This window comes from Solanum lycopersicum, chromosome 5 (assembly GCF_036512215.1).
Source record: "Solanum lycopersicum chromosome 5, SLM_r2.1".
Classification (NCBI taxonomy): domain Eukaryota; kingdom Viridiplantae; phylum Streptophyta; class Magnoliopsida; order Solanales; family Solanaceae; genus Solanum; species Solanum lycopersicum.
Genome location: NC_090804.1, coordinates 51,651,134 through 51,677,792, shown reverse-complemented (window position 1 = coordinate 51,677,792; position 26,659 = coordinate 51,651,134). Strand labels below are relative to the sequence as shown.

Below are 26,659 nucleotides of genomic sequence, written 5' to 3'. Positions count from 1 at the left end.
AACAGTATCCAGGCCCAGTCCATTAAGAGAATTGGCTAGGGCTTTATAAATTTTTCTTACAAAGAATTGCTTCTTTCTTATCCTCCTATTGTCTTCGCATACTTTCTACATTCCTTGTCTCCTCGTCCATCTCCACAAATTAACATTGCCCTGGTTTTCCATTTCTTTAGGTTGTGGGTGAATCACACCTACCTCCGATATCTTCTATTCTTTCTCCGATCACAGAAGTAATTAGTTACCCCCATTTACATCCTCATTTCCTTAAATTCTATCGATACTTAATTTAATTTTTTTAATTTTATAGAGGTATCTTTCAGTGGATGTAGTGGTTTCGAAGATAATTTTTAAAGAGGTACCAAGTCATGAGGGTTATTGAAGACATCCTTTGTAAGCTCCTCTCCGTCATTTCTACATTTTGTTTTATTTGTTTCCTCCTCTTTGATGTATCTTTGATTTTCATGGAGATATCCAAATTCTCCTGATGTCTTAATCAAAGGCTTTATTTTCCATCCCAATAATTTATATTGCTAATATTAAATTTAAGGAATATAATATTAGTTTTTATTAATTGATTATGTTAATTTAATCCATATTAAACTCTATCTAATGATAGGGATCTATATACTACACTTTGGATTTCTAATCTAATGTGAACTAATTTTTTACACAACAAACCTAGATTCAAAAGGCTCTCAAGGCTTTAGATAGGTCCATAATACCTCATAATGTATCTTGCCTATATCTTGGAACATACACAACATGGTATTTAATTTGTTATTTCTATGATTATTTTAATATATTGAAATATTATTTACAACTCCAATAATAATAATATATATTTGTGCTTATTTGCGTCTATTGTATATGCAAGTATATGACATCCAAGACTTGGCTTTAGTGTTTAATAACCAATGAATCATTTAACCAAACAAGAATTACTTGGTGCTATAGATAACGTGATTTGTCTTCTTAAGATTATTTGAGTATTTTTATAGTTTCATACTAGATATCACGATTCAATCTATTATCTTTGTAAAAAAATTCTATTCCACCAACCCCCCTTCTCGTTTCTTAGATTTGTAGACATATCAAGAATATAATGTGCCTATTCTTGAAAACACAAAGATGATTTAGTGAATCTGTAAAAGGTAGATGGACAATCAAGATTCAACTTAAATAGTTGTCTACATAGTGTTACATCATTTTTTTTAAATCTTTCTATGCCTTTATCCACCATTTTGTCAGTTATTTTTACTAGTATTGTTTTTCTAAATTTAAATTTCTAGTTAATGAATAATTTCATACACTTAGTAGGATTTTAGAAATTATTGCGAAGAGTTCAATATGTTCGTCTAGATTAAGCTTATGGTTCCCCATGTGACAGTCACTTACTTTTTTCATTCCATATCAGCATACCTGCTGGATTCATAAAGCCAATTAGTTCTTGCAAGAGACACATGCCAATTTCAGAAAAAAGTTCTGAAATTTTCTTTTCCCATTATTATTTCTTTGGATAAAGAGGTTCCTCTTCTTCAAACAAAAATATTAAATGAAGTGTTTTGTTGACAGAAACATTTTCATTCTATTATGGAGGAGTGAGTTAATTATAATCACCTCAATCCTCTTTATACAAAGATTTACACTCCTCCTAATCAAACCTCTCCTCATCTGTCTCCTCTTCATCATAATCCTCCTCAGTAGACTCCTTATAATTCTTATTCTTAGACTTGTCCATAGAGCGTAGCCGAAGAAGATATATTCAGTCTTTGTCGTTGTTTTCATCCTCAATAACAAGGTGAGGTAAAATTACTATATCATGATCATTCTCCTCTTTCCAAACTATCAGATATTTCCTCACAAGTTCCTGGAATAAACTTCCTCCTCTTGTTACCTCTAGAACGTTCCACCATTCTTCTTTTCCTTTCAACCTCTCCAATATCCTCACCAACTTCACAGTACTCTTTAGACTCATTGTAATCACTTAAAAGAATCAAAATTTTATTATTTTCACCCCGAACTGTAAGTGGAGGACTCCTCAATGGATATCCCCAAAGAAAGGCCATTTCTCGTGAGTCGCATCGTCACACCCACATTCACAAGTTGTATAACCAATTTTTTAATGGGACTCTTACAATTTCGACAAAACCATTTTGAAACAAAACCATCTTCGGAATCCATAAATATGCACCTAAGTCAAATTTCAAAAACATTAGTATACTAAAAAATTATCATAAAATAATTAATTTTATCTTTGACTTCCAAATAAAAAAATATTTGCCATTTTGGAAGTTTAAGACAAACTTAATTATTTTCTGATAAATTATTAGTGTAATAATGATTGTGTAATTTGACTCAGGTGCATATTCACACGAATTCAAGGGATGACTTTGTTTCATGATTGTTTTTTCAAAATTGTTAATATCCCATTACCGCATTGAGATACACTACTTGTGAATGGGGTTATGAAAAATGAATGCTGGACAATGGGACTCATGAGAAATGGCCTTTCTTATGGATATCCCATTGGGAAGTCCTCCACTTACAATTGAGGGTTAAAAGAATAAAGTCCCGATTCTTCGAAGTGATGACACGGAGTCTGAAGAGGACTGTGAAGTTGTTGGGAATATTGGAGAGGTAGGAAGGAAATGAAAAATGGTGGAGCTTTCTAGAGGTGACAAGTGGAGAAAATTTATTCAAGGAACTTATGAGAAAATATCTCACAGTTTGGATGATGAAAGTGGACCTAATGTAATAATTGTACCTGAACTTGTTGTTGAGGGTGAAAACCACAACAAAGACCAAACATACTTCATCGACCTCGTTTTGTGGAAAAAAACACAACAAAGACCAAACATACTTCTTCGACCACGTTCTGTGGACAAGTCAAGGAATAAGAATGTTGAGGAGTCTTATGAAGAGGAATCTGATGAAGAGGAGTCAAATGAGGAGGGGTTTGATTATAAGGAGTGTTAATCCTCGTATAAAGGACTACAATAATCATAATAGACTCACTCCTCCAGAAGAAAAGGAACATGTTTCAGTCAAAGAAACACTTCCTTGAATATTCTAGTTTGAAGACGAGGAACTTCTTCCCCTAGAGAAAGAGGAATGGGTAAATAAAATTGAAGATTTATTTCTGAAATGGGAAAGTGTCTCTTGGAAGAACTAATTGTCATTAGGAATCCATCAATTTCACCGACGTAGTATGAAAAAGTAAGTGACTGTAAGATGGGGAACCTTAAGCTTAAGCTACGTGAACAAATTGGACTCATGATAAGTACAAAAAGGATTGTTTGTTGATTCATGGTGTGAGAGTTCTCTCTTTCATTAAACTAAATTAATGAATATTGATTATAAATTATGATAATGTGGGATACGCTTGATTTCTTAACTTAGTTTAAAATAGTTTTTTTCAATGTATAGTTGATTTTAATCACATATTTTATAATTATAAACAAAATTATTACAACTCAATATAACTTAAAAAGCATGGATTCACTAGCTTAAATGTTAAATTATTGTAGTACTTCCAACTTAAAACACTCATTTTAGTAAATATGTCGATTTTTATATAAACAATAATTGCATTGACTTTGAAATTAATTTTTATTATTAATATCCATATATTAAGAATAATAGAAAAATAGGTTTTAAAAAAATATTAGCAATATTCCAATATGAATTTGATTATTTGTCATTATCACATAAGTCAAGAACTTTTAATGAATGAATTATTCACAAAATAATAAAATGTTGGTTATGTAATCAATATTAAAAGAACAAAAAGAAAATAAGAATATATATACAAAGGCAATTCGTAATACATAGAACATTTAAGTTGCATAGAATATAAGTGAGAAATTTCACATGTATGTAAAAATAGACAATATATAAGCTTATATATACTAAACTCAAGTTATAAAATTTAAAATAGTATCAAAATATAAATTCTTAGAACTGAGTACAATAATTATTTTATGCATAATGAATATACATACTATATGCGTATATGTTCAATATAACTAGAGACAATAATTTTGCAGAAACATAAAAGAGGAGTTTAAAATATGTAGTAAAAAAAAACAATTAATATTATAGACAAAACATAATGAGTGTAAGAAAACATAACAAGATATGTAAAAATAGAATGAAATAGAAAGGAAAAAATTTAGTCAACTCAATGCACAATGTCTCATTAGAAAAATTATTCACCTTAAAAACCAGAGGTTTAATGAATTACATCCTCTCACGATCAAAACAATTTTATTCACCAACATATTGGTAAAAAATAATGGTGTCAGTAAGTCATTCAACAGGAGCAAAGTACATGAATATTTAATTTTCCGGATGTAGAAGAAGAAGATCATATTCTTTGTTGTTTTAAAATGAAAGGAAAAGAAATATCTCTATTTATAGACAACAAAGGGTAGAGTGAACAACTGTTTATTGTGTCTTATCAGAAATGTTACAACTATTTGGTAAAGCTACAACCTTTCGGAATGTTCACAAACGTTCATATAAGTCTCTACTTTTCATAAAATTGCTTTACAACATTTCATAAAAGTCACAACTTTTCATAAAGTCACAACTCTTTATTAAAGTAACAACTTTTCATAAAGTCACAACTCTTTATTAAAGTCACAACTTTTCATAAAAGTCACAACTCTTTATTTAAGTCACAACTTTTCATAAAAGTCACATCTTTTTATATGAAAGATGAATGATAGTTTTAGAAATGAATAAATTTAAAAGGAAGTTCTTTCTTGTGGTGGCGACCTCAATAATTAATTATGTGGTTCCTATAGTGCACATATTTAACTAAATTCAGAACCCTAATTCTAGAGGAAAAAGGGGAGAGATATTAGTTATCTGTTAGAAACAAAACTAGCGCGAATTTTTCAGTTGGCGAAAATTACGGTGTGTTTTGGTTCTCCTCTTTGAATTAGGAAGAAACCTCTATAATTAGGGATTCTTAGAAAGATTGAAGGTTTATATTAATACTTGCCCACCCAATGAGAGAGTTTGGTTGTGAACTTTGTATCATTGTGGAAAACCATAGTTACTATCTATCTTGTAGATTCGCTTCAAGGTTTGTTCTCGAGCTTCAAGAGGTAATTCTTGAATTAAGTTCCAGTAAGTTTGTGTGTTCTAGCATATTATATGTGTTGTAGCATAAATCTTTTGGTTATCTATTATTCATGTAAACACTATGATTCAGATATGCTTCTGTTGTGCATATACTTTTCCAATAACCTCATCTTCTACTCTTTCATTATTCTGATGACCCATTATAAAATGGACCTCATATATCTGACTGTTCTTTCAATTTTCGGATCAAAAGGAACAACGGGAGATTCTTGACTCCTAGAATAAGTCAGAAACTATGGGAAATTAAAATGAACAAAACAACAATCAATGTAATATAAAAAATAGCAACTACTTGATAAATTTCTACAAACTATAAATCTCGAAACTACACTCCATGACAAAGGTGCTAAAATTTTAATGGTTCCCAAACTATACCCTCTATTGGGATAAAGTGGTCAATCTCAAAGAATAGTAACCCAAAATTTAACAGAGAGACATGTGTCATAATATCAACGGTCTATACAAAATTTATTTTATTTTTTTTATTCATACCAAAAAGCCCACCAAAAACGCACCAGATATTATAACTTGAGTGAAAAACCCAAAAGACCCAATCCCAAAGAAACTCCATTTTTCTTTTCTTCATTGTTCCATCCACCAACTACAACCAATTACCAACTCCTCACCGGAACTTAAGACACGACCGCAACTCATCTTTTTCGATGAAGTTTCACAAATCAAATCAGTTATTATTGCTACTAAACTCAGCCTCCCTCGCTCCACAAACCAAATCACTTGTTATCGCTAACTAACTCAGTCTTCCTTGCTCCAGCGAATCAGTGACACAATGACCCTTCGGTCAACATAAAACATGGTCATCTTGAACTCGTCTCTCCTTCATCGGTATTCCAATCTCATCGACGAACTGAACCAACAAACTTCAAATGGATTTATAGTCACAAAAGTTATATATTTTTTCCTTAGTAAATGTAGAAACTATAAACAATTGGGTGCTGTCGATTTTTAGTAGCTGGTGATGATTTAGTAATCAAAATATGTCACTAACATCTCAAGAGATCAAAATAAATGAATAAGTCTCTCTCTCCTTTATCCATCTTCCTATCCTTCTTGAACTCAAACATGTTATTATTGTCTCACTTTTGTGCTACCTTCATCAGGTTTATCAATTACATAAGAGAAGAACATATATACTTAGGGGAAGGGGGTTCCGTTATAATTAGGTATTGGCCGTTTTTTTGCAACTTCCGTCGGAGAAGAATGTTGTGTTGGAGTTTCTGTGTTGAACTATTTCTTGGGGGTGTTTCGGTGGTTGAATAATGAACAAAGGTAAAATGAGTTTATTTGGGTATGGATCTATTTTTTTTTTGGGTTATACTTGTTTCGGTGGGTCTTGGGTGAACTTTTAAATTATGCATAAAAAAAATTTTGTTTGAAAGGTTGTTTAGATTACGACACGTGTCTCTCTTTTACTTCAAAGGATATACACACCCAAAATTTGTACGATAAGGGGATTGGTGTCCCAAAAGTATAACAAAAGGTATTTAAATATCATTTAGAATAGTTCGGGATGACACGTGTCTCTCTTTTATTTCAAAGGATATACACACCCAAAATTTGAACGATAAGGGCATTGGTATCCCAAAAGTATAACGAAAGGTATATATATATATATATATATATATATATATATATATATATAAGAATTAGAAAATAAGAATTAGAAAATAAGAAGAAGGTAACAACATCTTTTGTAAAAATGGAAAAAGAGAAAAATAATATCATTTAATTATTTCAACCCTTCAAAAAAATATATAATATTGACTGAAAAATTGAATATGAACATTTTAATTTCATAAAAATAAACATTAAATTTAATTTCTTTTAATAGATGTTTAAACTATTTTGTTCTCTATAAAATAATCATAATATTAAAAATACATTGATACTTGTCCTTAGTTGTAATTTGACTCTAAAAAACACTTTCAGAAAAAATTAGTCAAACAAAAATTTTCTTATAAAAACACTTTTGAAATGAATTAGCCAAACATAATTTTTTTTTTCAAAAACACTTTTCTGAATAGCTATTTTAAAAAAGTGCTTATGAAAATAATTAGCTTTTAGCATCAATGTAAGACAAGCTCTAAGATCCATAACCCTAGTTATGAGTTTTCTACTCATAACTAGTTGCATATATTAACTAAAGTAATTTAAACTATTAAAGAACATGATAAAAGAAAGTAAATAAAACATTTGATTAATATTACTCTTGCAAGAGAATCTTGTCCATTCCACAATAGTTAGAAAACAATAATTGAACCATTAAATGGTAAGAATAATGAATATTCTGTATTATGAATAATCTCTAACCCTAAAAAATGATTTATAACCTTTAAAAATAATGTGTAATTCTAAAATGTCATCTTAATAACTTATTTGTAGTAGTAAGGTTGAAATCATAATCCAATTGAACTATACTTTGATTTGGTCATATCAGTCCATGAGAGGGTCGTGGCGTGGACCCGATAACATATCCCAATGGGCACACTACAAAGTTCATTTTGGACTCCTTCCTCCTTCATGCATAATAAATTCACGCATAAATTTTTAGTTTCAAAATTTTATATCATAATAGGTGCAACATGGGCTCATAGCGAGGTGTACCTTCGCTACGAACTCCATTCTTGCATCAACTTTGGCTATGTTTTAGTGCGTGGGACACATTTCTTTTCATTTCAATCAAACTTTTAGGTCCTTACTTGTTGTTTTGGCCTAAAATTAGTTTAATCATGTCTATAAGATTATCAGAACAAATATGCAATAAACACATCTATATTTATAAGATTATACTCGGAACTTAGCTAGATCATGGATAAAATATAGTGATTAGATGCGTATATACAACCAAGAGCAGGTGTACTAATATAAGGTGATAAGTGATTAAGTGGTGATGGACTTGGTTTATTAACAATCCATAGCTTGACCTTTATTTCGATGTTTTCTTGTACTGATACAATATTATTTTGAGTTTCTAGTCTGGATCTATAAATAAGTGTATTAAAATACATGATTTAGTACTAAACAAGTCAGTATAAAACAAACCCGTATCATAAACTCATGTTAGGGTTTGTCGATGACGTTGAGTACATGTATGTGTTTATGTAGGCATAATACATATATTGAACCCAAACTTGACTTCAAATTTTAACTTTGACCTCCAACTTTCATAATGAACAAACAGACACTCTAACTATCCAACTTTTAAACAAATAAACACAGGAGTCCTACATGACAAAATACACGTAGGACACCACATAGGACAAAAAATGACATGTAAGATGACATATAGGACATGTGTGTCTATTTGTTCAATTTTATACAAGTTTAAATGTGTACTTATGCAGACCCAAAGTTGAAGGGCATAACTGTGATTTGAAGCCAAGTTAAATGATATATTTATGTATTATGCTGTTTATGTATTATGTCGTTACCTTTTCTGCACCTTCATTGTCTAGATTCTGAGCCGGGAAGAGGTAGTTATGGTGGTCTTCGTTGCTAGCAGAGTACTCGAATTTTTGAGGTAGTTATGCTCTTTTCCTAACTTTCCTTTTCATAGACTATGTAGTACATGTTTTTATACTTCGATGTTCTAGAGGATTGTCACTAATGTCACTGGATTTTTGGAATTTTGATATTGTCCTTTTTGCTTTTCAGATGTGTTATCAGAAAGAAATCTTTTTTAGACTTACATTTGCTTATGTATTTAATCCAAAAGTTTTCTTCATACTGCATATCCGAAAAGGAAGTTCTCTTGAGCTATTTCTCTTCTCGAATGCGAAGTATGAGATAGAAACTCATTTCTTCGTACTGCATTTTGGAACATGATGGTTTCTTATAATAATTTTTTCTAGTATAATAATTATTTATTTATTAAATCATTTTGAAATTTGGTAATACATAATAAGAGACAATATCTTTTAATATGTGATGATTCATTATTAACAGTACTACAAAGTAACCTTGCCAATGACTCGACATTCTTTAACTGTTATCCTCATAATCAATAGATAATAATGATCAAAACATAATTGATCCATTAACTTTAAATGTTAAAGCTAAAAATATGAACAGTAAAGCTAATACTAGAGAAATAGCCATAATATATAGGGTATATTATAGACTAATGAAAACTACCTTAGCCCCTAAGGCTAAAATAGTAAGTAATAAAGGAGTAACCAAAATCATAACCATAATAATACTTTTGCCCCAAAAATAATAAAATGGGATGACATAATAACAAAAGATGATTGACATTTTGACTCCATAACGGAGCAATAAATGAAAGAAGAGAATCCATATATTGATCAAGTAATTCAATTTCCTGATGGATCCATAGATTTAAAATTTGTAAAATCCCATTCTTATGATCAAATCTCTTCAAGTAAACGAATTTCATTTCTAGACCATCATCTTCATAACAAAGGAGAAGGAGGAAATATCCTTAGAAGTTCTAGATGAAAAGTTAAAGGGGTAGGATTCTCAGAAACTATTCCCAAAGTAGAATATGAAATTAAAAATTCTAAACCGATAAAGTCTACTAATCCCACTACTAGTAAAGAAATAAAGGATGTTTTATGCATGATTAGATTAGATGAACCTTTTGAACCAGATATAAAATATTTAGATAAACTTTGGAAAAGTCAAGGAAATTATATTAAAAAACAATGGTATGTACAAAGATACTCTTTATCAGAAAGATTAACCTTTAAAAATAAATGGCTTAGTGATATGAAAATATTAAAATGTAACATAAAAAATTTTAAATGGTTTGAATACGCATGAAAATTAGATGACCAAAAAGAGTTGTTAAACATGCTTGTTAACAAATGGTGTACTACTTAAAATAATAAAGTAGTTGAGTCTACAGTTCCCCATTAGAATTTTTTCACATAGGAATTGTCTAGGTAGCTGTCAAACCATGATATAGATTGGATCTAGATGTGCTCATATGTCTTGGTTCCATATATTATGACTAATTTCCTAGTAGTATCCTTACTATTTATATTTTTAATTTTAACATTTAATGTTAATGTATCAATTATGTTTGGATCATTAATATTTATTGAATAGTTCGGATAGCAATTAAAGTATACCATGCTATTGGCAAGGTTACTTTATCCTACTTCTAATAAAGAATCATAAAAATTTAATAACCTATTGTCTCTTAACAAAATACATATGGGTACATATGAATTCAATCTATATAATGATTTTACTATTATTTGGACAAATCCTATATGAAGAAATTTATAGTTTTTCTTATAACTATTGATTTTTTTAGTTTCTAGCCAAATTGTGTTGAAGGGTGGAGAAGAAAGAGTACGAAAAAAATAATTGTTATGACCTTCATGGTCGTTTTTTTATTTGCTAGATTGTCTTTCCTATTCGACTCTTTCCGTAGCTTCTATTAGTTATTTGTGACTAGCTAGGATGGGTCGTAAACATATCCACAACAAAGAAGAATTTTAAAAAACCAAAAAAAAGGAGAAAAGAGTCAATACGCTGAAAATAAAAGGAACTCCTTTTCTAACTATATTTTGTACTCCGGAGGTATAGATTTTATTGGCATAAAGATATAAAAACATTAAGCAAGAAAGTAGGAACCATAACAAATACTAATCCTAAAAAAAGTAAACAAATCCATGATAAACTACTCTCCTAAAGACTACGACAAAGCTGTAACAAGACTTTATTTATTAACATTCTCCCTTAGACTACAAGCTCTAAAGCTTCAGGTTAACTTTAGCTACTTCAACTCTTCCATTGTGTTAATACCTATCAACCTCCTCAACTTTTGGAACTGTACAAATCTGAGAGGCTTTGTGAAAAATGTCCACCAAATGATCTTCACTTCGGCAGTACTGCAACTCTAATGTTCCTTCATTAGTGAGGTCTCGTAGAAAATAATATTTCACTTCAATGTGTTTTCTTTTTTCATGGTTCACAGATTCTTTGACAACTTGATGACACGATTTTGGTCACAAAACAGTGTAGATTCTTTTCCTGTCTTGAACTACAACTCAAAAAGGATTCTCCTAAGTCAGGCCCGTCTCGACAAATTTAGAGGCCTAAATCCAAATCTTATAAAAAGGCCCTATTACTTTTAGTTGACAAATATAAATTGAATAATTATAGCATACTTAGTTTAATCATACAAATGAGGTTTGAAGAGATTAGATATGTGTAGACATTATGAAGTAAGAATAAAAATAATGTAAATTTTCAATCAATATTATGTTATGTAAAGTTAGAATAATAAAACATGGAATTTGAATATGAAACCAAAAGAAATTTGATTTTTTATAAACGGGAAAATGCACAAGTACCCCTCTAGACTATGACCGAAATTTCAGAGACACACCTTAACTAAACTAGGGTCCTATTACCCCCTGAACTTTTTTTTCTGGGTAATTTTATACACCTTTTGTCTTACATGACACATTCTGTGACTCCACACAGCTGATGCATGTGGGAGATATTTGGATGCCACGTACGCCAAAATGGTGCACAAAATTACAAAAAAAAAACAAGTTCATGAGGGGTAATAGACCCTAAGTGTAGTTAATGTGTGTCTCTATAATTTCTTCCATAATCTAGGGGGATACATATGATTTTTTTCCCTTATAAAAACACATAACAATTGATTTTACATAATGTAGAATATTATAACATTTCAGACACTTCACAGTTATTCAACAATGAAAGAATAAAAAATAGTGAAAGGAGAATAAAGAGAAGTAAATATAAGAATACAATATTGATGGTTCATGATAATGTTCAAAATATAAATGAGCTAGACAATAAAATAGATATCCACATAAGAAATTAGAAAGGATACTAGAATTAACTAGTCATATAATAATATAACAAAAATACTACAATCAACTGCATAATATTCATTTTTTCAATTATAACTTCGATACAACTTTTTTCTTCAAATTTATTAATCCATGATATGCATCTTTGAGAGAAAATATAGTCCCCAAGAGATTACTTTAGCACAATTATGGTTGAGATGACTCTGGTCCTAAGCATTACCCCTTGACAAGCACAAGCTTTGGTAGCAATAAATTTTATTGTACTTGATAATGTGACAATTGTTTGCTTTTTGGAGGACCACGACACAACCTTGTTCCTAGTATAAGAATATATCACGAAGTGATCTTTCTATCATCTTGATTCCCAACATAATTATTATAAGTAAAGTCAGATAAATCTGAAATTTCTCCTTTCCTATAGAAAATTCCAAAATCCTTTGTTGCTTGCAAGTAACAGAGAATTCTCTTCGCCTCTAAGCGGTTCATTTCTGTTGGTCACTCCATATATCTACTTAAAACACTAATAACATACATGATGGTGGACTTGTAGCAGCTACATACATTAAACTACGAACAATGAGCATGTAAGTCGTGTTGTCTACCTTCTTTCAACTACAACATTGCTCAGTTTCAAGACAAACTCAACTGGAAAGTTGGTTGAATTGCAATCTACACCTTAAACTTGTTTAAAATTTCTCGCACATACTTCTTTTGAGAGACAATATCTCAGCATTACATTGCACTACTTTAAAACCAACAAAATAGTGCATCTTACCTGTCACCCCCATGGCTACCCCTAGATGTAACATGGGACCTAGGATCACAAGTGACCCCAAGTTTACCACGTGTCTCACATATATCTAGCATGCTTAAAATATCTAAGTAAATCATATACTATACAGAATCTAAACTTGTGGATATCAAAAATGGGAAAACTCCAACTACTCTGAAAGTAAATATAAATTATAAGAGTTTACTGATGCATGAAACAACACTTATAAACTTGAGTTAAATCTACAATGATGCTTGGAAATCCTCCAATTGAGTTGAGTGGCTGGTACATGCCCCCAGCTAACTTTAAAAATAGAGAAAACTCAAAGTAAAGACCAAAACAGAAAGCATGTGTATTTTCCTCAATAGGACTCACCACTAAAGTTTTTTAAGTCGAATATAGAATCTATCTAAGCGTAATTTGGAAGATGAGTATCTGAACCTACATCATATACTGAGCATGCAAGATATAGATATGCAAAAGTTAAACAAAGAATATAAGTTGAACAATGCATAACTGAGCAATGATATAATCTTAACTAGGATAAATATATTTTTACTAAAGTATATCTGAAAACTAAACTAGATGCAATGACCAAGTACTAATCAGGAAGGTAACATGTTGAACTATATACTGAGGTAACTGTTCAAAACATTGTCAATGCAGTAAGAGTCTAATTCTTGGAGATACTTTTAACCGACATAAACCATGTGAGCTAAACGTGGAGTTCGATGTATACGCCCCATCGAGCAGACCCAATATACCATGTCAAGGGTATAAAGTCATGATTATGGTGTGATCACTAAAATCTAATGCCTAACAGAGGCAACTTCTAAGACTATGTTGGCACGTAGTTCTTGGATGTTGAGAGTACGCTGAACCCTAGTCCAACTTGGTGCTTAGTATACTATCAAGTAAATATTCATGAAGCTAAAATGTACTAAATACTAAATAGCTTAAAAACTAACATGTTAATGGAGAGTGCAATACTTATAAACTGAGAATATGCCATTTGAAATATAAAGCATGAACTTTTGTCTAGTTGACCTAGAAAGTATAAATCAAGAACTAGGAGGAATTTTTTACAAGCTAGGTTTCTTAGTGCACGTATATTAGAATATTAGGTTTTTAATGGGTTTATAAAAAAAGTTATTGGCTTATTTGTTTAATATCAGTTTTATTATTGGGTTATTCGGTAAACCAACAACCCAATAAGACGATAATAATTATAAATTTTTCCTTCCTAAATATTAGATATTAGTTATTTAATATATAACTATACATTATAACTATATAAAATTATTAGTAATTTACCCACTTCAGACTAGGTTCTGAATTGTAGCTATTTGATTTGAGTTTTAGTTTTAGTCTTGTTGGAATATTTGATATTTGTTTTTTTTATAATTGTAGGTTGTATCTTTTGAAAGTTGTAAAGATCTGTAATTTGAATACCATAAGAAATTTTATTTTATATTTTGGCGTTCATGACATATAATTATAGATTTTGAACTATGTTTTCTCTTATTGATGTTATTTCTCATTACCTTTCTTGTTTCACTATATTAAAATATTTAGAGAAGTGAGAATTCAAATAATATTTTACGGACATTTTCTTATTGAATTAACCGAAAACAGAATCGATAACGACCAAAAACCGATAAAAATATCTTATTGGTTTTTTATTGGTTTAGAATAGTTAAAATCCAAAAATCGATAAACGGAACCGATAATACATAAAGCCGAACAAAACCGACCGATGAACACTTATCAAGAAACAAATTATTTACATGAATGGAACCATAATTATAATAAATTTTGAAATAATAGAAATCCTAGGTCTGAACATTTTATGAGAATTTAATAAATTAACTAAATTCTTCGAACCTAATGGGAGAGAGGAACTCACTTGTTAAATTCCACATACATGGTGACCAAAATTAAGGAGAAATCCTTTGAATCTCTGAACTTGAAGAACACATCTGCTTGTTCTTGGAAGGACTGGCGCCTCTTACTCTTTTTTTGTTCTAATTTCAATTATTATTTTGAGAATGAGAGCTTTGGGTAGAATCTGCTAGATTATTAGGCTTTTATTGAGTAAAATGACATAGTTTAGGCATCATACGATGTGGTTTAAGTACCCAAAGCATAGGGGGAAACACCAAAATGACCCTGACATAAAAGATGATGAAATCGCTTCACCAGGCCAATAACGGATTGTGTCGGGTTTGTCTCCCTGCTCAATAGGGCTCTATTGAAATGAGCATAACCTTTTACTCTAAGCTTGGATTTTAGCAAGTTAAGTGGCGTTAGAAAGGAATCAAAATATATAATTTGATAGGTCATGAACCACCTAATTCATTTTTAGCTAAAACATATTACTGTTTCAAGTTGACCAAATACTTAGAGTCTGAACTGCCCCATTCATGATCCACTTCAAAGATCGTATGAAGCATCATGGGTTCTGAAGACCAATGTGGTTCCTCACAATGACTCGGGGGTTTCCAGGGTAGTTTTCACGAACGTAATAATGGCCCATGTGAAATACCACTGCCCGTGAAGAGCTCTGTAGTCCTCGAGGCTTGGTTGGGTGTGAACAAAAACGAGGGGGAAGGGTCGATCTTATTCCCCTCTGTGGTGTTCCCTCTATATGTTGTTCAGTCTTAGTTAGGTTGTAAGGCTTTTCATTACAAATATCAAACATGTCGAATATTCATTTATCATACACTTCTTGAGTTCTTCAAAAATTATTGTACTATTCCTCGTGAATATAAAATTGTCAATGTATAAGCACGCATTGAGAAACTTCCCGTTCTCCTAAAATTTCATAAAAAGTGTATGCTAGTATTGACATTTTTGAGAACCCATTTTCTCAAAATAAGCCCCAATGCTAATATATCAAACTCATGGGTTTTTTTTTAGTTTATAGAAAATTTCTTCAATTGATAAGTCTTATGTTCGTTACAAATCTTAACATAACCAAGGGAATGTTTGATAAATACCTCATCTTCCAAGTATCCATGTATTAAAGCTTATTTGACATCCAACATGATGATAGGCCTAGAATTTCATTTTGCCAAGGCAATTAACATTGTGATAATTTCATGACTTTCAAGTAAAGCAAAAACGTCAACGTAGTAAATTACATACTCGTACTTGTATCCCTTAGCCACAATTTGCTCCTTATACTTATCGATTCCACCCTTCTCTTCCAGCTTTATCTTTAAGGCCCACTTGATACCAGTGATTCTCTACTTTTGAAGAAAATAAACAAGCTCCTATGTATCATTCCTTTCAATAACTTCAATTTTAGCTTCCATTGCCTTCATTTTTGTTCTCTAATTACACTCTCAAATGTTGTCTAGTCACTTTAATATCTCATACACCTAAATAACTAGGATTAATGAAAGTTACAAATAATATATGTTTTGGAAAGAATAGGACAAATCTAGATAATTATACGTGTAAAATTAGGTTTTTGGTCATTTTCAAATGGTCATAACTTCTAGCAAGGATAAGTTAGGGCTAGTTCTACATATGGTTGGAAATCCCTTGATGAAATCTTTTTATCTCCGCTGATTTCATGAAATTACAATATCTTATGAGGAAGATATGCCTATCGGAAGTTGTGTTGTTTGATTGAGGAAAATCCAATCTGGATTTTAGTAAGGGTAAACAAGTCTTTTCACCCTACTATTTCCTAATTTCTTTTAAGGGTTTATATAGGAAGCTGTTATGACTTAATCAAGTTTTTAGACAATTGAATATGCTTAGGTCTTGGGAGAAAACAGAAAAGAAGAAGAGAAAGGGGAAAATACCAAGAATTCTTCAAGAACACCAAATTGTTGAGTGAAATTCATCGGGGGTGATCCCTATAAGGTATGTTAGATCTTTCTGTGTTAGGTTCATCAAACCACACAACAATATGCTTAATTTAGTTGAACTAGAATTGATTGAATGATGAATACTGAAGTTCTTGATGAAAAACTATTGAATTCTGGTTGGTTGAGTTGTGGTATACCTATGGTTGTTTAATTCGTCTTTCCAGGTTTTTTTATGAGTCTAAACTATTAGGTATGGATAATTTTATTGATCCTAAGTGTTTGAGTTTACATCCATCAGAGATTAGAAGGTTTTCGAATTAAAAATTAGAGAAGAAATGTCAAAAATTGCATCTGACAAGCCCTTGGGCACTGTGCCTGCTAGAGCCCCTCACGGCAGCCTCTGTATGATAAGTCTTGGTGTAACTCGGCCGAAAGATCCCCTGAGGACAGTCTGTATCTGTCAGGATTTGGCACCCCGCGCCTCTCAGAGCACCAGAGTCACCTGGAGATCCCTTTTCCCCATCTTTTCGTACGAGTTCCTAAGTAATGTACCTATAATTCCTAGCTGAATCCCACCCTCTATAGTACATCAAAAAATCATCAAGTCCTCCATGAAAAAGAGATCATGATCCTTGAATCCATAATCCAATTCAAGGAAAGTTAAGATCAAAGTAAAAGAAGTAAAGAGTCAGGTGTAAAAGTTGAGAAGAAAGTCAAAATAAGTTCTTAAAGTTTTCAATAATCTTAAACAAATATTTTTACTTTGTTTTAAGGCTCAAGCTACAAATTGAGCAAAGAGTAGAGAGTTGAGTCCAATTCTCAAAAGTTATAACGAAACAAAGTATTCCATAAAGTCAATTTGAGGTAAATCAAAGAGCAATGAGTGAAATCATTTCTCAAAAGGTATAAGGAAACTAAATAGACCAAGAGAGATTTTAAAGCTACGTTTCATCAATTACCTCAAACCAGAGAAGAAATTGTTTTATAAACATATGATCTAAGCATTTTGGGATTAGTATTGAGCACCTATATGGGGACGTGAGTTCATATCAACTCAAGTCTCCATAAACCATGTAGCCAGCATGGACAGATAAAGGGTCATACCTTTTAGATGATTCCTTTGTGCTTTTTCGCATAGACCACTGGATCCACTTAGTAGTTCAGGTTCTATATCGATGACAAGGTATAGAGAGGTCCTCTTGCAACGTGAGCTAAGAGGTTATACCATCTCTTAGGCTCATAATGATTGTTTTCGGTTAGAGAATCTCCCACGGAAACTATATTACTTTCATATATAAGTAAAGTTGAGTTAATTGTTGCATTATTTTTAATGCACTAAGTGTTTACACTATTTTACAAGCTTTATATACATTACATGTGTCTTTCCTGCAATATATTGGGTTGTGACTTCTTGAGTTGAGTAGAGCAAAGGTAAAATCATTTTTGATCTTACAAGCTTAGTAGTGTTGTTTAGCGTTCCAACTTGCACACTCTTACATTTAATGTACTGATGCTAGTTATCCTGCATCATTTTATGATGCATATACAGGTAACCAGGATCAACACGTGATGCTTCGTTGATCCATTTTAATCATCTAGAGTCAATGGTGACTCTTCTTACATTCATAGGATTCCTTTAATTGATATCTATATTTCTTTTATAGAATGTTGTGGGGTTTGTCCCAACATTCATCTTTGTAGTAGTAGAGGTTTCATAGACAAATAGATAGTTAGACAATTAGTTTTTTGGTCTCTCTTGAAGACCTACATATATTGTTTTGAGACTTAGGTTCCATTTTGGACAATACTATTATTTAAAGAATTTTTCATGAGAATGTTTCCAGTTTTATACTTGAGTTAAGTTAATTCTTCCGCTGAGTTAAGTAAGCCAAGCCATGAGTTTTCTCAAGGCTAGCAATGGTCATTGGGTGTCGGCCACGTCAGGGTGTAGGCTCTGAGCGTTACAAACTTGGTATTATACCACAAGGTTTAAGAGTCCTAGGGAATCTATGAAGGTGTGTTTGTAGAGTCTTAGTCATCGTGTGAAGCGCACCACATCTATGATTAGGAGTCTACAAGATTTAGGAATTTCTCACTTCTTTCATATTCATTTTGTGTGTTAGAGTTTATCTCTAAAAGTCTCTTTATAAATTGTACTTGTACATATCTCAAATAACTATGCCTCCACGAAGAGCACTTAAAGTTCAAACAGCCAGGGGAATGTCGAAGAGCCAGAGGTACCTAATGAACCGAATGTCCAACCTCAACCATTGATGGGATCAGAACCTCCCAAAAATTTCAGCCTAGAAAAATTGGTTATGTCTTGGACGATAAAGGGACTTACGGTCCGTAGGTCAAATGACGGTCCACAGTCCGTGACCATCGATCAAGACTCCATTCAACCACTCTCTTACAAGAGCTATGGATGACCATCATGGTTCGTAGGTGGACTTGCGGTCTTACCGTGGGTGGAAAATTTGTAGCTAGTTAAGGGGAAATGCAGTTGGGTCAACATAAAATGATCATAACTCTTAAAGCAAAATGAATTAGGTCTCCCATGACCTACCCACACATATATAATTGAATTATATTTTTTTATAGCCACCGACCTTGCTAAAATCAAACCTCCGAGTAAAAGTTATGCCCATTTTAGAAAAGGCATGTAGAACAGGCACTCACGACGGACCCAACGACGTGGCGTCGGGCACATGACAGACCGTCAGTCCTGGCCGTCGTGAGGCCCAATAGCAACATTCCCAGGGGTCTTTTAGACCTTTCCCACTCCATTTACACCCTAAGTTACATTGTTTTTACCCTAAATCATCATATTTTAGTCAGTTTAAGCCTAGAAACATAATTAAAACATATCCAAGTCAAATAATTAAATAAAAACTTAGAAAATTACAAACAAGAGAGGATAAAAAAGCTCAAGAACCCTAGTTCAAGAACGCCAAAAGTTCCAGCAGTTTCAGCCCCGAAACTTAAGTATTTTCCATGGATTTCATCACCTTGTATACGGGATTTCACTAGTGGGTTCCTTTCACCCATTGGGTCCTTAGTTTCAGTCAGTTCTTGATTCTCTTATCATGATTAAACCTAGGGTGTATAGAACTTTGATATCACTTCATAAATTTATTTAATATATGTTCTAAATAAGATTATCACGTAATTACTTAGATTATCGGATGAATTTCAGAACCCTAGCTTTGTATTTCTTTAGTTCTTGAATTACACATACTAGGTCATATATTTCAGACACTTCAGATATACATGCCTCAGTTATAAATGCATAATTACCAGATTAATTATTGTATTCTCAGATGGCATGTTCGGTTTTGAGCAATGCAGTATTTACAGAAATTAGGATATAATTAGTTAATTTACAGAATTAAATGGGAGAAGCGTAATACCGAGTTTGACTAGGGTTTAGCGTACCCAATAGTCCTAGAACTACTAGCCGAGTAGGTTGTAAGTCCCCTCTGTGGGTAATCAGTTTAGTGATCACACCAGTATGCCTTTATACCTTTGGCAGGGTATATTGAGTCATCTCGATGGGGCGTATACATCGGACTCCACATTTAGCTCATATGGTTTTATTATCGGTTATTAGTATCTCGCACAATTCAGTCAGACTCTGTGCATTGACCATTTATTAGTATATTCAGTATTCAGCTTCAGCATGTTTTAAATCGGTCATTGCATCCAGTTAGCTCAGAAATCAGCACATCACTTTCAAGTAGTGACGCATACGTGCACTACAACTTCTCGTGAAGTATGTTAAGGTTCTCAGCATCCAGATCACACATAGATCGATTTCCCGATCTCCAGTTCAAAAGATTCAGTGGTGAGTCCTCATTCTCCGATGACAACAATCATGAGTTTCATTTCTGTCTTTAGTCATTTAGTTTCAGTTTTTTCTAGATTTAGTTGGGGCTTGTCCCAGTATTTCTAATCTAGTTTAGAGGCTATTTTCAGACATAGTTAGATTCAACTTAGTATTGAGTTAATATTTCTTTTGTATTAAACTCATTGTTTTCAAATATCTCAGTTATAGAATATCGGTATTCCCCATCTTTTTTTTAAGTATGATTTAGCTTCCACAATAGTTTATTATCTTTAGTATGCTCATGATCATGCCAGCAGAGTTAGCTTGGGATCACTTGTGGTCCTAGGTCCCGTGTCCGCGTCTCGGGGGTAGCTCGGGGCATGACAGAGGAGATTGACAAGAAATGGCTGACACCTCGAGGATTTGGGAATTTTTAGGATGAATCCCCAAAGCTTCACCTGTTTGAGAACTATTGAGGATCCGAAAAAACTTTGTGTAAGAGTTGAAGAAGGTAAAGGTGTTTGAGGTGATGCATCTGGTTGACATTAAAGGGTTGAGTTAGTTTCATAAAAACTCAAGAATGTGTATAGGACTTATTTTGATTTGTGGAAGGAGAGAAAAGATGAGGATATACCACCTCCGAGTTGGGCTTTCTTTGAAGAAGCATTCTTGGGGTGTTTCTTTTCCCGGCAAATGAAGAAAGCAAAGGTACGGGAGTTCCTTACTCTGAAACAGGTTTCCTTGATTGTGCATGAATATGGGTTGAAGTTCACTCAACTGTCTCTCTGTGCCCTTCTCCCGAGATGGTTAAGGATATGAAGAGAAGGATGACCTTGTTTGTTGTTGGCTGTGGTCTTGATTCAAGCTAAGAAGGTAGGGATGAATGTTGATTGGGCACATGGACGTTTCAAGTTTAAAGTTCTATGCGTAACATGTTGAACAAGAGAATTCGAGCGACAAAGAAGAGTACAAGAACAAGAAAGCTAAGACTGGGAATGAGTCTGGTCAACATAAGTGTAACACTTCGAAAATCCAAGACGTGTTCTAGAGCCTAATGTAAGGTTCAGAAGTTTTAGATATTATTTTAAGGTACATTTTAATATATATAAGTCATTTAGGAAGTCTAGAAACCAAAATTTCCATGACATCCGGAAACTAGTTCAATGAGGTACTAGCGTGCCTTAGCCTATATGACTAGCTTTTAGAAGTCAGAAAATGATGAAAATTGGTGTGAGGGTGTATAACATGCATTAGAGTTAGTTCATAGTCGAAACGTCTGGGCACGACACCCCAAGGAAAAACCAAAGTCCCTTGAGGAGGACTCTTGCATTTTGGGGCCAAAGACTGCCTGAGCATTGATGTCATTAGTCGACCAACACTTAGCAAAATTCTTGAAGGGACTCTTTTTCACAGTCTCTGAACATACCTATGGATGTGATTCCCGAAACAAGGTACTGGTCCTCGATTGACCGACGATCCGTCGATCGTGGTGTCGTCTTTAAGGACCTGTTTTCTCTACACACTTTCACTTAATTTAAATAATTAATTGGCTTAGTTAGGAATATAATAAGGGGTTAGGGGAGGTTTAATTAAGTCATTTAAACCCCTATATAAAGTCCTAACCACATTAAGACTAACTAAAACTCTCGTAACTCTCAAATCCAAAACTCTCTTTCTTCTCTCTTCTTTCTCTCTCTAGTGAAGATCTTTATTGAAGACCAAACTAAGGCAGGGTTTAAGGGATTCAAAGATTCAAGTTTCACAATCAATCTTCATTAATTAGTAATTTATGAGATATCTTTCGCCTCTGAGACCTCTTTCCTCAAAGGGTTTCCGTCAAATTGATTTCAAAAGTAGGGTTCTCAAGTGGGTCTTTACCAATATCGAAAATTAGATTATGAATTGATTTATTTATGATTTATTTTGTATTTTATGAATATATTAACATGTATTTTGACCTAATTATGTTATATCTTGATGTATTGGTCTAATTTGTAGATGATGACCTTTACCCCTTAACCCTAGGTTGTGATCTTGATATGAGTTTTATTGTATTGGTTCAATTTAATTGGTTATTGGTTAAATTACAATTAGATGATGTTCTTATTTAAATTAGGACTAAACTAGTATGAATTATACTCATATCATGCTTGATCTTGAGAAGTTGATCTAGGTTATGAAGCATATTGTGAATTGACCTAATTGTCTTATCTTAAGCTATGAAATAGTGATGAATTGTTATATAGTGATTCAAATGACTTGGTTATCATGTTTATTATTTATGAGTGATTATATTATAACCTAATTGGGTTTAGTAAGGGTTTAAAGTAATACCTTGTTGATGAATTATGAATGAGACTTGGTAAGTCATATGATCCATATTCTTTACTTCAATTATGGTTGAGCTGTGATTAAGGCATGATGTTTTGTTAGAGTTCCTTTTATTAGGATTGATAGTTTTGGTATGATGTTAAATTGAAATTTCTTAATTATGGTTTGTAAAGTGTTGGCTAAGATGTAAATGTTATAACGATGGTGAATGATTCGCTAATGAGCCTTATTATAAAGTGATATGTAAATGTGCTAACCTCACTTATATGAATTGTAATAAAAGGTTTATATTCATGCAATTTTTATTGAGCTATGAATATGATGATTATTATTATACAAGGGTTAGACCCTATCACATACATTAAGTTATGATAATTAATAAAGACATTAAAGACATTTCAAAAAAGGACTTAGCTTAGGACTGAGTGAAATTGACAATGAGAGGTGTTGACATCTCATAGACGGAGATTCACCCTATAGTTCCACATGAGGTGTTGACTCCCCTATAAGGGATACTCATCCATTGGATTCCCATGAGAGGAGGTCTTACTTGCCAAGTTGTATGTAGAGGAATTATACCTATCTTTTTGTTCTTGAACTATGTTGCCCCATAGAAAGACTAGCTACTGGATCCACCTAGAAAGCTACGCCTATGTTTAGTTTTACTTTGGACTATTTACCACCTTCCATCGGTGTAACATTTTACAACACCGGATACCACACTTAGCTCTTGGGGTCTATGTCGGTTAAGGAAAGTGTACCCTAAACTAAAATGAAGTAATGAAGTACAAACCAACTAGGGTGACTTGAGAGGTTGACTTAGGTTAGGTAAGGGTATGGAACTCTACCTATGCATTGCAATAGTTTGCCTTGACGGAAACCTAAGGAGGACGTTCTTATGTATGAACATTCATATAATGGTACATGATATGTATATGATGAACTTGCACACTGTTGATACTATATGTTGATTGGTGTCAGTTATGAATATGTTTTGTTCTATATTGTTAAAGTATGATGATATTTACTCCTAAATTCTATGCTATATGAAGTAGCAGGTTGGTGATCATTTTTGTCGGGTTACTTGATTGAGTAAGGTAATGGGGCTTTGCTTGGTCTTTGCACTTGTTGACTTGATAAGGGTTCATGGGTAATTGTCTTACTTTTGTTATGATGAAATGTACTCTTATTCATGTTTGTTGTTATTTATGACTTGATGATAGAGTTACTTGAATATGTATTAATTTAAATGATATGCATTTGAGTTGACTAGTTTTGATATTGTTGGTCTTGTGATGTACATGCCTTTAACTTAAGGATAATCCCTTATTGATTGTGTATATTCTTGTTGCATGTGCATAAAGGTTTTCAAAGTAAATTGCATACTTAATGAAATGTCCTCCTTTCGCATGTTTTCATGATATGTGTGCATATGGTGTCATACTTAGTACAAATGGTATACTAACCCCATTCTTCCTTTTCCCTAACATTTTAGGTCCAGTCCTTGAAGGGATTTTGAAGAAGACTCGAAGAAGACTTCGATTACTTAATTATCCAAGTAAGGTAGGTCCTCACTTTTCAAGGGAGATGCCACTATCAAGCCAATGATATTGCTTTAGTGTTCAAGACTCTTATCTTTCTTTCCTTTTCATTTGGATAATAAATGTTGTATGACCTATATGTGGTGTATGGGCTAGTCCTAATTTGATATACTCGTATTAGATGGATATGATACAGGACGACTATTTTGAGAGTATGTTATATTCTATATATCTATGTGCAATAAAAGTAGAAAACTAAGTAATCTTCATATGCGAAGGGTCTATGTATACTCGATATATATGTATATAGATATATATATTATGTGTATGTAGAGTTCTTTGTAAACCTTGATATATAAGTAGTAAAAAGTTAAATTTCCACGAAATTTGACCTATGAATGTAATGATGTAAGCTAAGAGGCTAGTTATAGTCCTCAAAGAGGACGACGATGCCAAATATGTCTTGGGGGTAATTCTGGATGTGAAAAACTTGGTATCACAGCATGAGGTTAAATATCTTTGAGTCTATGTATCTCTCAACCACGTATATGTAGGTTCATATTCATATTTGTGAAGTGCACCACATTTATGAATAGGAATCTATGTGATGCTTAGGGAACTCTCACTTTCTTGGAAGTTCAATATCGTGCCTCTAGAGTTTAGCTCTATGTGTTTTTGCATCTAATACTCTTATTATGATTATAGGAAATGAATACTCGAAGTAATGCGGCACGAAGACTAGATGCAGAGATTTCCAATGCGGGAGATCCTCCCTGTGGTGATCAAGTCCCTCCTCTTGACGAAGATATGAATGATGACCAAGCTTTGGTAGATCCTCCTTTGACGGATGGTTCCATCCGGGCTAATCTTTTCCAAATGGCCCAAGCCATTACTACCCAATCATAAGTCGCCACTACTAAAGCTAAAGATGTTGGCCCAAGCTAATCGGGAGGTAGTACCCTGAGCAAACCAACAAGTTGCTGCCCTAGCCTCCCAACTAAGGGTCTTCAATAGGATGAATTCCCCTACTTTCTGTTGGTTCAAGGTTGAAGAATACCCCCAAGAGTTCATTGACGAAATCTATAAGATCCTCATGCTATGGGTCTAGTTACTAGTGAGAAGGCTGAGTTAGCCACTTCTAACTCAAAGATCTGACCCAAACTTGGTATGTCCAATGGAGGGATAATAGGTTCTTAAGGGGTGGACCGGTGACTTGGGAAGGGTTCAAGAAGGCTTTTCTTGATAGATTCTTTCTAATGGAGAAGAGGTAAGCTAATGTGGTGGAGTTTATCAACCTTCGTCAAAAGAGGTATGAATGAGATTGAATACTCCTTGAAATTCACAAAATTGTGAAAATATGCTCCTTATTTGGTTTCCGACCATAGAGATGAAATGAACCGCTTTGTGACGGGAGTGTCAGAAGACTTGCAAGATTATTGTCATTCGGCTATGTTACATGACACTATGAACATTTCTCTTCTCATGGTTCATTTTCAACAAGTGGAGGAGGAAAGGGCTAAGAAGAAGAGTAGGGATGCCAAGAGGGTGAGATCTTTTAAATGTGATTCTTCAAAGGGAAGGCTTGAGATTCAATACAATCCTAGGTTTAAGAAGAGGGTTTCAAATCAAGTTCCCTAAGGTTAGGGATGATAAGGTATCAAACCCTTAGACTAAAAATGGAAGAGATAATAGTTCACTGAACAAGAAGCCTACTTGTGCAAAGTGTGGAAAGGGTCATCTTCGTAAATGTGTAGTTCGAATGGGAATTTGATTTGGTTGTGGCAAGAGCGTCCACATGGTTAGGGTTTACCCTAATGTGAAGGTTTAAGACAAGGGTAGTGGTCATGCTCAACCAAGTGGTTCAAATGAAGCTCCAAAGAAAAATTATTTTTATGCTCTACGCTCTAAGGGTGAGCAAGAGACTTCTCCCAACGTGGTGACATGAAAGTCTTCTCTATTGATGTATATGTCCTACTTTATCCCGGTTCTATCTTATTATTTGTTACTCCTTTAGTAGCTAACAAGCTTGACATTTTGCCCGATATATTGCATGAACATTTTATAGTGTCTACCCCAGTGGGTGAGTCAGTTGTTGCAAAAAGGGTGTATAGAAATTGTCCTTTAATATTTCCTAATAAAGTTTCTTATATTAATCTAGTGAACTTTATATGCTTGATTTTGATGTCATTTTGAGTATGGATTGGTAGCATTCTTACTTTGCCCTCTATAGATTGTAGAACGAGGGTGGTGAAGTTTTACTTTCAAAATGAGCCCGTTTTAGAGTGGAAGGGGGGAAATTCTAATCCGAAAGGTCGTATCATCTCTTGTTTGAAAGCTTGTAAAATGATCTCTAAAGGGTGTTTAGCCCATACAGTAAGAGTCTA

The 26,659-nt window shown here is 33.0% G+C and overlaps 1 long non-coding RNA gene across 2 annotated transcripts; it reads left to right on the top strand.

Annotated features, from left to right (window-relative positions):
* On the top strand, positions 1 to 26,437 carry LOC104647657 (uncharacterized). 2 transcript variants are annotated; one of them, XR_741770.4, is made up of 5 exons: positions 1 to 227; positions 305 to 387; positions 8,622 to 8,686; positions 24,230 to 24,297; positions 24,981 to 26,437. It is a non-coding gene; the product is annotated as an uncharacterized lncRNA (long non-coding RNA). The 2 variants fall into 2 exon arrangements; XR_011221034.1 differs by having other exon boundaries at positions 1 to 387.
* The last annotated feature ends 222 nt before the right edge of the window (positions 26,438 to 26,659 follow it).